Source organism: Lactuca sativa, chromosome 5 (assembly GCF_002870075.4).
Source record: "Lactuca sativa cultivar Salinas chromosome 5, Lsat_Salinas_v11, whole genome shotgun sequence".
Classification (NCBI taxonomy): domain Eukaryota; kingdom Viridiplantae; phylum Streptophyta; class Magnoliopsida; order Asterales; family Asteraceae; genus Lactuca; species Lactuca sativa.
The window spans coordinates 79,058,046-79,069,367 of NC_056627.2; positions in this window are offsets into that span (position 1 = coordinate 79,058,046).

An 11,322-nucleotide genomic window follows, 5' to 3' on the forward strand; every position below is an offset into this window, starting at 1 on the left:
CAACTACTAACACTACGACACTACGATTCATACAAGTAACGTTTGGTAATACATTATACATGCGAGTGTGCACAGACGTCTACGCACCATCTTTGGGCCCCAAAAGTGTAAAATCTTGTTCGTTGAGCCTAGCTAGCCCAATGACCTGATCTTAAGGCCCGAAGACATTTTTTTTACGGAGTGTTGGGTTTTACCGATCCGACACAACGTAAATGGACTTTCAATGGCTTGTATACTACTGGTCCCCAAGGGTCCTTTGGTATAGCTAGTAAAGTCTACATTTTATGCGAGGCGGGTCGGGGACCCCTCGTACATTTTTATCCCCAACCGGTTAATGGAGTTACCGGGGTCTTCGTGACCTCTTTCTCTTCGGATGTGGGACTACACCTAGTCAGGGCGATTGGATAACGTGATTAGTACGGACGACGCCTTCAGGATCGTTAGTATAGCTATGAACTGGGCGTTTGTGTAATGCGGGTTTGTAGTAAATAATCATGCTCAAGAACTTTCCAACGTCGCCTGGGACTGACACTATACGCTATGCAATGGTTTCAATGTAACTTCATGTAATTCAAGGAACTAGGAGAACATCGGGTTTTCCTAGGGTTTTCAATACATACAGATTTGAAATGCATACAACTTCAATGAACATTTTTTTTACAAGTATAGAAACAAACAAGCATACCTATGGATCTTCACAAACGTTTTCAAAAGCTTTTTCTTTTCAGAAAATATCGGATTTTCTGGTGGTTTTCAAACAATACAAACATTGGATTTCAAACACTACTTATGAACTCACCAACATTTCATATGTTGACGTTTTTCAAAATACTTGTATTCTCAGGGAACCAGTGAACCAAAGGAAATCATATTCAGTGACGACTTGCAGTTTATTTATGTACGAACCGAACAATTTAATTTTTGGGAATGTAATGTTTAAACAATGTATGACATGTAAACGCTACTGGTTGTACTATATTAATGAATGGTGACGAATGTTGTTATGTTTCATATATATTCAATGTTATGGTATTCAATTGAGTCACGACAGCCCCCGGACGTTTCCGCCGTCTGGTTCGGGGGTGTGACAAAAGTGAATTGATGCAATTCCATGAAATTACACTTTGTGCCCTTGCGAAGACGTTAGTGGAGCGTGTGTGGTTAACCAGCACACTAAATGGTTCTAAGCGAAGGTAGCAAAGGGTGACTCAATGTTTGTCATAGTTCGGTGGAGCGTGTGTGGTTTACCGGCACATCGAATAGGTGACCGTAACATGTGAGGGCACCATGTAAGTTTGCATGGTTATTCACACCTGCTTTGTGATCCTCGGCATCCCAGTCACAAACTAGAGGGACATATCGAGATTTAAACATGCCATTGAAATGTTCAATGAATCTCAAAGAATCTAGGAGTTTTTGTAGATTTAAAACTTAAATTTCTTTTTCATTTTTCGTTGGTGGAAATTAGTGAATCGTCATTCACTTAGGGTTACGGCATCCCTCTCCCGAGTTGTAGAATATTGTGTTGGATCCTAGCCTTAGTATATCATTTGGGTGATTTACTAAGGACTCAATAAATCAACTAACTTGAATTCGTTTTCTCCCATTTTGTAGATGTCAAAGTACGACAACTATGGTCTTCCTAAATCCCATGGAACAAGCATTCCACATGAAGATGATATTCCACGATTCGATCAAGGAACAAGAAATCATGCTTCACTTCCTCCTCATCCTCCCGTTATTCTCCCTAACCCACAAGATCGAAGAATTTAAAGGTTCAATGTCACTAAATCCCTATTGGAAATGAAACATGAAGATGGTAAACCTGTGTGTGCCCACGTTCTAGGAATGAAGTCACACATCGATAGGTTGATAATGTTGGGTGCGTCATTCCCGGATGAGTTGGCTGTGAATTGGGTTTTGCAGTCACTTCCCGAATCATATAATGAGTTCAAGAGAAAGTATTGTATGATGGATCATGACGAAAACCTCATTGACCTAACTTACATGCTCATTGCTGTTGAATCAGAAATGATTTGGCAAAGCAATGGAGCATATTTGTTGGGAAAGTCAACCAACCATGCTTCCGAGGACGTTCTAGGAGAACCGACCTGCGTCTGCTGCCAAGAAAAAGGGCGTTGGATATGAGTCTGCCCTAAAAGCCTGAAGAACCCAGGAGATGGGAGAGTCAAAGAGTATGGTTGTGCTTCAGGTAAAATCCATTATCTAACTCCGTTAAGTTCCCATTCGTTGATTCTTAATACATAATGTGATAAGATTGCATTTGAATGTTTTGCAGGATCAGTGAAAAGAGAGGAAGTTTGATGGAAGAGCAAGATAAATCTAATAAAAAAGAAATGGATCTCGATCGCATGGACTTGAACATTAGATTTTGAGCTTAGAAAGTTATGATAGAGTTGTTAGGAAATTTTCTTTTGACTACATAGTTTTCAGTTGATTTTGCATTGTAAGGACAAATGTTTTCCGCTGCTTTTATGAATAAAATAAATTTTGTTTGACGTATTTATTTATTTATTTATTTATTTCCTTACAATGAAATCGTTATAAAAAAATTGATGTTTGCATATTTCTACAACGAATGGATGTGATTCTTAATCATGTTAATTGTGGAAATGTCGAGAATTTACCAAATAAGGAGAGTTTCTCATCGCCCAAGGTTCAATTGGACAGAAACTTGGAATCATGAAACTTGGTTGCACGATGAATGAAAAACTTTCACATTTGGAAAATTAGACTAATTAATTGACAAAGTGTCAAGTGAAGGACTAGGAGATCGAGTACACAAGGCTGTGTGTTGATCAAGTCCACCACAAGAGTAACAAAGATATTCGTCATGATTTACTAAGGTTAAGTAAATATGATTACACTTATAAGATTAAGTGTGATTCTTAGTTGATTGAAAAGAGTTTAAATCAATAGCAGAACGAATAAGAAGAATCAAGTAGGCAGAAAGATAAAAGTTTCTTTATTCTAAGAAGAAGGGAGAGTACCTTTTATTATGTTTTATGATAGGTCTTAATGGTTAAGAACCATATCTCAATTGATCCTCTAAGTGAGTCTTAGTGCAATTGTATGTCTAAGAAGAGGAATCGAGAATTGAAGAAATGGTTAAATCAAGAAGCCAATCATAATTCATTCCATAACAAGTCCTAAAGTTAAGATTGTGACATTGAGTGACAAGTCTTAAGAAGGTTTATAACATTCATCAAGTGTAGAATTTGGAAAAGGATTTTCTTATTATCGTACATTTGAAATTGGAAAGTTATGATGTCTTGGATAAGACAAAGACCAACTAGGACCAATTTTATATGGTGTTTTGTCTTGATAAAAGCTACACTAACTCTTGAATATTTGATTGTCAAGAAATGTTTATTGACAAGAGAATCTTATATGTCAAGGAGTTAGTGGGAGTCTTAATGGTCTTGAAAAGTTTCAAGAACTAATCAAGAATAACCCTTGTCGATCATCACTAGCACACAAATAAAGGTTTACAACCTATCGTGTTGACGTTATCTTGTTTCTGTTCCGTTCCAATCGAGTTAATTATGCATATGAGTTCGATGAGTTCTCATTTGAATGCATAAAAGGCAAGGACCTTGATCAATGAAAAGTGCATTGATAGGAAAGGGTGAGCTGCTTAAATACTTGGAAGACATGGTGGGCAAATTGAGTTGACTACTCGACGAGTCCATACGTTGGGACTCGGCGAGTCTGCATGTCTGGATGAAGCCCTAATTTTAAGGGTTTTCACCCTATTTAAATGCATTAATGTGCCTCAACCTCGTCCCCATCACCCTTAGAGCATTTCTTACCAAACCCTAGCCCCTTAAAGAGTGTGTGAGTGATTGTTACCTTGTGAAGGAACTTTTGGAGCAAGTAGAAGAAGGAGAAGGTTGAAGAGTTCAAGGAAGAGGAAGTTGATCCATAACACACTTATTTGTGGTCATCTTTTCTGGTAATAAAGTCTCCACCTTGAATATTGATCTAGTAGATCTTGTTTGTCCCCAAATTGTTGCTTTTAAGCAAAAAAAAACCCCAAATCCTTGATGATAAAGCCTTATGACCGGGTTATACTTCAGATCTGGACCCTCATTGTATTATGGAAGTGTAAAGTTTCAGTTGTGGTCGTGTTTGAGGTCCCTCTTGAGCTTGGAACCCCATTAAGAGCTTAGATTTGGCATTTGAAGCCTTTAAAGCCATGCATGCACGTAAAGTTTGAAACTTTATGTGATAAGTATGCCCTAGAAGCTTGGATCTATGATTTGGAGCCACTGCATGGCTCAAATCAAGTCTGTATGGGAAAAGGACTGAATGGACTCGGCAAGTCGCAAGGTTGACTTGGCAAGTCATATGAAGATAGCCGTGGACTCGATGAGTTGGATGAGCAACTCGGCGAGTCCGATGAAAATTTCCTTAGACTCAACGAGTTGTTCATACAACTTGGCAAGTCAGATGAGTTTTCCTGATCAAAGTAGCGTTTGAGTGAAATAGCTTCATTCCTTCTTAGTTACACGTAAAGTTAGCAACTTTACGTATTCAGATGGTCCCAGGAGCTTAAATCTACGAGTTAGATGCTTTGGAATGGATTAGAATTGATTGTATGGAATCTGCACGCTAGGACTCGGCGAGTTGTTCTTCGGACTCGACGAGTAGAGTCGCAAGTCCCCCGTCTTTCTTCGATTTGCCAGTTCAGGGTGAATCAGTGAGTGGGAAAGGGACTCGGTGAGTTAAAGTCAGAGTTAGTAATGGAGGGACTCGGCAAGTCTACGCCCTGACTCGGCGAGTCCGATCAATTGGAAGTTGACTTTGACCAGGGAGTTGACTTTGACCAGGGGTAGAATAGTCATTTTACCCTGAGGGCATTTATAAGTACCTGATCTAGTGTTTTTGGGATTTGTAGCCGGACAGTTCCAGAGCAGCAGTCAGCCACTTTTAGAGTTAGCATCTCAGCAGCCAGCATTACGAGGTGAGTTTCCTTCCAGTAGGAACGGGTCTACGGCCACAATGTCGACCCGTTTAGTTAGCAGTAGTTACGGACCCATGTCCGATGCAGTAGATAGAGTGCTTGATGTCTTTGTGATTCAGGCATGTTTTGTGTTATGTTTTCCGGACTCCGGTTCGATGCAGTATGCAGTATATGTGTTCATGCTAGTTGATATGTTATGCTATGTTATGTTCAGTCAGTTTCGGACTTCGGTCCGATGCAGGGGACAAGGTCCCAGTCAGTTCCGGACTTCGGTCCGATGCAGTTTCCGAACTTCGGTCCGATGCAGAGGGCAAGGCCCTAGTTAGTTTCTAGACTTCAGTCTGATGCAGTTTCCGAACTTCGGTCCGATGCAGTGGGCAAGGCCCAGTATGTGCTTTATATGTTATTGCATTTTATGTGGTAGTTTGGGGGAGCTCACTAAGCTTCATGCTTACAGTTTTCAGTTTTGGTTTCAGGTACTTCTGCTATCAAAGGGAAGAGCTCGGGATGATGGCATCGCACACACCACAGCTTCAGCTTTTTATCCTGGGAGTTATTTCAGATACTATGATATGTTGATACAGTTCTTTGTCATGACACATATATTATAACTCTTTGAGATTTGTGACGTACGGTTTCGTTATATATTATGGATGATTGTTAGCTTTTAGTACTATTTAAACAAAAAAAATTGGGTCATATTTTGGGTTGTTACAAGTTGGTATCAGAGCCTTGGTTTGAGGAATTCAAGCACACTTACGGGTGCGACTGAACTCAAACTAAGGAAATAGTAAAAAGATTTTCGAAAGAAAAATGTTTTAAAAAGAATTTTGAAAAAGGAGACTTAAAATGAAAAGAGTTTTTGAAAAATGAGAAAAGGGTGTGGTGCATGCGATCAGCCGAGCTCAAGTAAGTACTCCCAACTTACCCATACAAGTTTATATTATGATTATCTATTTCAGTTTCAGTAGAACAGTATGCTAGAATAGGACGAAGGATCTAGGAAGATGCCTTATGTGCCTGCTATATGTGTTTCAGCTTTATGAGAGTTGCATGCTAGTATTGAGTAGACAGCAGTAGGATAGCATGTTTAGGTTATGCATGATAGTATGAGCTTAGCATTGTATGCTAGTACAGTTTCTCTTTATGAGGATAGAATTGCTTGAGTAGTTTCCTGTGTCCGAATGCTGCTTGCTTTGTGCTTTGTGGGACTCTGAGTAATGGGAGTTAGCCATTAGGTGAATACGTCGCATCGCATGTGATCAGGGTTGAATAATCTCAGAGTGTTGGATTTGGCCCTAATGCTTAGCTCTTGTTTGAGTCTAACCGTTGTAGGGACGAGTCTCTTACTCGAAGGATTATCTGAGCCTTGTCACATGTGATGGTATTTAGGTGATGACTAATTGGCATTACAAGGAGGCCTTCAGCGGCTGAGGACTAGTTTTGGTTTTTCTAATCGCTAGAGGAATGATCAAGGAACAATGCGTATACGAGGATTTTCTACAAAGAATCGGCTCGAGAAATACTCCCATAGTATTTCATGATTTACTGCAACGACGACTCGTTGTTTGGGGTATTGGGTAAGTTTTAGGTATGCCGCATACCACAGTCACTCCCAAGAACATGTTGGCCGTGTCTCGAATGAATATAGTTGGCCAGGCTATATTGACCCTAGACACGACTACATAACTGCCCAGGTTTAACTGCAGCATACAACACCCATTTACTTATGTTTTGTTCTACTTGTAGTTACGGATTTCGACGGCTCGGCATACTTAAATACTTTTGAAAATACTTATATTCTGTAGGATACTTTTAATTCAGATCACTTAGGCCCCTTAATGTTTATAGTTTTATACCATGTAAGGTTTGGTATACTCCGTTCACTATAAACAAGGGCTCTGATACCAATCTGTCACACCCCGAAAACCAAAGGCGGAAACGTTTCCGGGGTTGACTCCACATTGAGTATCAAATCCAATGTACATAGTAATCACAGTAAGCAACCATTACATTACATATATTTGAAAGTTTACATTTGTTTCAAAAGTAAATTGTACAAGAGTTATACATATATCATATGAACAAAACGAGACGATTCTTCTACGCACTCCGTCTTCACCAAAAGAGATCATCGGGTACCTGTCTAACGTGGACCTAAGAATACAAGCAGTTTGAAAATCAGCATAAAGCTGGTGAGTTCATAAGCGGTTTTGTTTTATGAAAATGTATCGGTTTCCTTTAGTTTTCCGAAAAGGTTTGTTATCCAAGAAAATCCCATATTTTCTTATGTAAAGTTAGTTTGGTTATCTTTCGTTACAGTTCAGTTACGCGATATACGTTACCCCAGGAAAATCCCATATTTTCCTAAATGCAAGATTGATTGAATAATACAGAGTATAGTTTAATACACGAAACTATATATTGAGAAGCATGGGATTTCTGTCCCGAATTAGATATGAAATACTATAATAAACACGAATTGTAGATAGAAAGTAGTTTGAAAACCTTGGGACTATCATCCAGAACTAGTTACAAGATAATTTGATATACTTGAAATTTTAGATTTAAAAACCATGGGACTACTATCCCGAACTAGATATAAGATTGTTTGATAAAACCATGGGATCACTATCCCGAACTAGATATAAGATAATTAGATAAAGTCATGGGATTACCATCCCGTACTAGATATACTTTCAAAACCATGGGATTACCATCCCGTATAAGATATAGATTGAAATCATGGGACTATCATCCCATACTAGACATAAGATATATACATACTAAAACCATGGGAATAACATCCCGCACTAGATACAAGTTCGATAGACTGAAAGCCATGGGACTACCATCCCGGACTAGATATAATTTCTAAAATCGAAGCTGTGAATAAACTTATATTAATACATATTGTGAGTCGGGTAACCATGTTGATACGACAACGAGACCTCCTTGACGTTTGTCAGACGTCGGACGATATCCAGAATTTGTCACCCCAGGCGTGCCCGCCTAACTGTAGCTAGCAGTTAAGGTGTGGGATTGTCTGTCCCGAATAGATCTATTCACAAATTCCCCGCTCTCCCTCCAGGAGACTCTGGTTACACTTCCGGGGAGGATTTACTGATCATCCATAAAGGGTAGTGACAAACTCACAAGCTAGTACTAAACTATTCATAGGGTTCTCATACGATATCAAACATACAAAAGATTATGAAACATAATACATTAAATATAAGATACATACAATGAAACTATCTGGCAATACAATCAAATGATACGGAGATAAACTGAATCAGACATAGTTTATCTAATAACTTTATACACATATCAGTACATAATAAAATGAACGCTAAAGACCCCAAATTATTCCCATAATAATTTGATTAGTTTGGTTATTTTCTTAACTAAAATCCATTTAGTTGTAATTGATAAATCATCCCTTATGCTCAGCATAATACATAAGGAGTAAAAGTGTTTATAAATTTGCCAGATATTATTTGAAACACATTAACGTTATGTTTTTGAAAACAGTTATAGTTTGCTTGTATTCCCCCCCCCCCCCTGAAAACATTGAAAAACACAGAAAAGGCGTAGGGGTATGAACTCACCGAACGAGAAACGTGACGATTTCGGATGCTAAACGTTGGTCCGGGGCTTGCAAACGCACGAGGTTCCTAAGTATAATGTAAAGATACACATTTGTATCTAATTAGGACTTATATTGATTATTTGTTAGGGACAAACACTTGTAGTCGCGGAAACACCCCATTACGAGTGTTTGGAGGGACCCGGGTGGCGTTTAATAACGTGTAATGGCACTAGGGACTTGGAACTTAAGTTTACTCCCCATGAGTAAACTCATAAAAGAGTTTTTGGTCTAAAACACCCATTCCCCATGAGTTTACGGCCGTAAACTCATGGTGGGGTGGTTTATGGTGCAAAATGGCTTCAAACTCTTAGGGATAAATGCTAGACTTTGGTTTTTTTGACTTTGGAATAGATTATAACACACATAGGGACCATTTATTTGGAGTTTACGGCTGTAAACATGGAGTTTACGGTCGTAAACTCCCCCATACATAGAATCCTTAATGTTTTGGTCCTTTAATCAATCACATATGATTCTAATGATTTTTCCTAGCCTTGTATGGATTTTTGAGGGACTTTGGACATGCTTTTAGGAGTTTATGGTCATGGAACACATGCTATGGCCATAAACTCTCAAATGATGAGTTTGGTTGTTTTTAAAGCCCCTAAACTATTTTTGGTTGGTTCTATGATTTATTCCAAGGCTTTTGGTGGTGTTGGATGGCTTTCTAACACCTTGAAAATGAATTTATACCCAAGTTGGGGGAGTTTACGGCCCAAGCACATGCCTTGGCCATAAACTCATATAAATTCCCCAAAATTTATGTTTAAAGTGTTCTAAGGCTAAAGCAATTATTCTAGAAGTCATAACCATGTCTTGTTGAGGTTTAGGAAGGGTTTAAGGGCTTAAAAACCCTATAATTATGAGTTTACGGCCTAAACACCATCCTTGGCCGTAAACTCATATAAAAGTCTCCAAATTATACTTTAAGGCATTCTAGGTCCATTCCATAAAGCCATCTAGCCATATCTAAGGTCCAATTGTGTTTTGGAAGGGTTTTATTGCTCCAAAAACCCATTTCGTATGAGTTTACGGCCTAGGACTATTCTAGGGCCGTAAACTCATGAATGTGGTCCTATTCCATGTTTTGAACTCGAATTTGAAGGCTAGGGAGGTTACATATCAAGTTAGGGAAGGTACCTCAAAGATTTGGAGCCTAAAATTGATGATTTGGACCCTTAAACTTGGATTTAGGAGAGAGGTTAGAGAGAGTAGAGAGAGGAAGAAAAAGCTTCAAATGAATGTTTAAACACGTTTATATAGGTCCTAAAACTTGGACACGGTGGAATTCTACCCGATACCGGCTTTAAACGGGGCTTTAGGTCGCACCCGATTAAGTTTCCATCACCCGGCGGGGACGTTTCTAACTTTTTAAAATAAACATTTTTGGGCTAGATTCATGAGTTCCTAAAGGATTTGTACACTCATTGGATTTATAATAACATATAAATTTAAATTATTCAACCCAAAACGAAAACGAAACGATTGACAAACGGCGAATCTTTACGGGTAGAACGGGTTATCGGTGATGAACAACTTCGGTTTGTTACAAGGGAGAGGGCTCTTCTTGTTCCTCAGTACGCAGCTGATGAGGAAATGAAGAAGGCTCGTTATCATGAGATGTTGCGGAGTGATATCCGCCAGTTTGTGAGCCGATCCAACTGTAAGATACTGGATGATATGATTGCAAGGGCGAGAGAGAGAGAGAGAGAGAGAGAGAGAGAGAGAGATTGATCTTGAGATGGAGAAGAAGAGGAAGCCGGAGGTAGCTTTGGGTACAGGGAGTTCGGGCAAGAAGCCCAAGGTTTCAGATCATAGGTCCAGAGGTCACCAGAGCCATAGTCGGTGTGGCAAATGTGGGAGATTGCACGATGCGGCATGCAAGGCAGGGAGTTCTGACTGCTACAAGTGTGGTCGGACGGGGCATATGAGCAGAGATTGTACAGTTTCTACCACCGCCACCACAGCATCAGATCTGATTTGCTTCCATTGCAATCAGAGGGGACATAAAAAGTCCTAGTGACCGAGCTTAGCCGTGGCAGGGAGGGTGTCGGCACCTGCCCCTGCTACATTGAGGATTACGGACGGTCGTCAGGGCCGGGCCGAGGCGCAAGTGGCGAAGAATAGAGCTTTTCAGATGACAGCAGAGGAGGTGTGAGTGACTCCTGACATGGTGACGGGGATGTATTTTCCTTTTATCTCTGCATTTATTATTGATTGTTTCTAATGTTATATGTTTGCGTATAGGGTTATTCTTAGTGAACGACATTTTAGCTACAATGTTATTTGATTCGGGAGCTACCCGATCGTTTGTCTCCCTTGCGCTTAACAAGAGGTTTAGCAGAGCTCCAGGGAGCTGGATTGTCCACTCGAGGTGGAGAAAGCGGATGATAGGACTGTCAGGGTCGTGAAGGTGCATAAGGCATGCTCGTTGCAGTTATTTGATGAGCAGTTTTCGGTAGACATGGTCCCTATTCTGTTGCGAGGGAACAAGGTCATAGTAGGCATGGATTGGCTGAGCCCCAATGGGGCGGTGATTGCTTGCGAGTTGCAGCTAGTGAGGGTTCGCACTCCCAGTGGGGGAGAGTTAGTGATTTCGGGCGAGAGGCCACAGTGCGGACCGATTCTTTGTTCAGCAGTGAGAGCGAGGCGCTACTTCCAGCAGGGTTGCGCAGGTTATGTT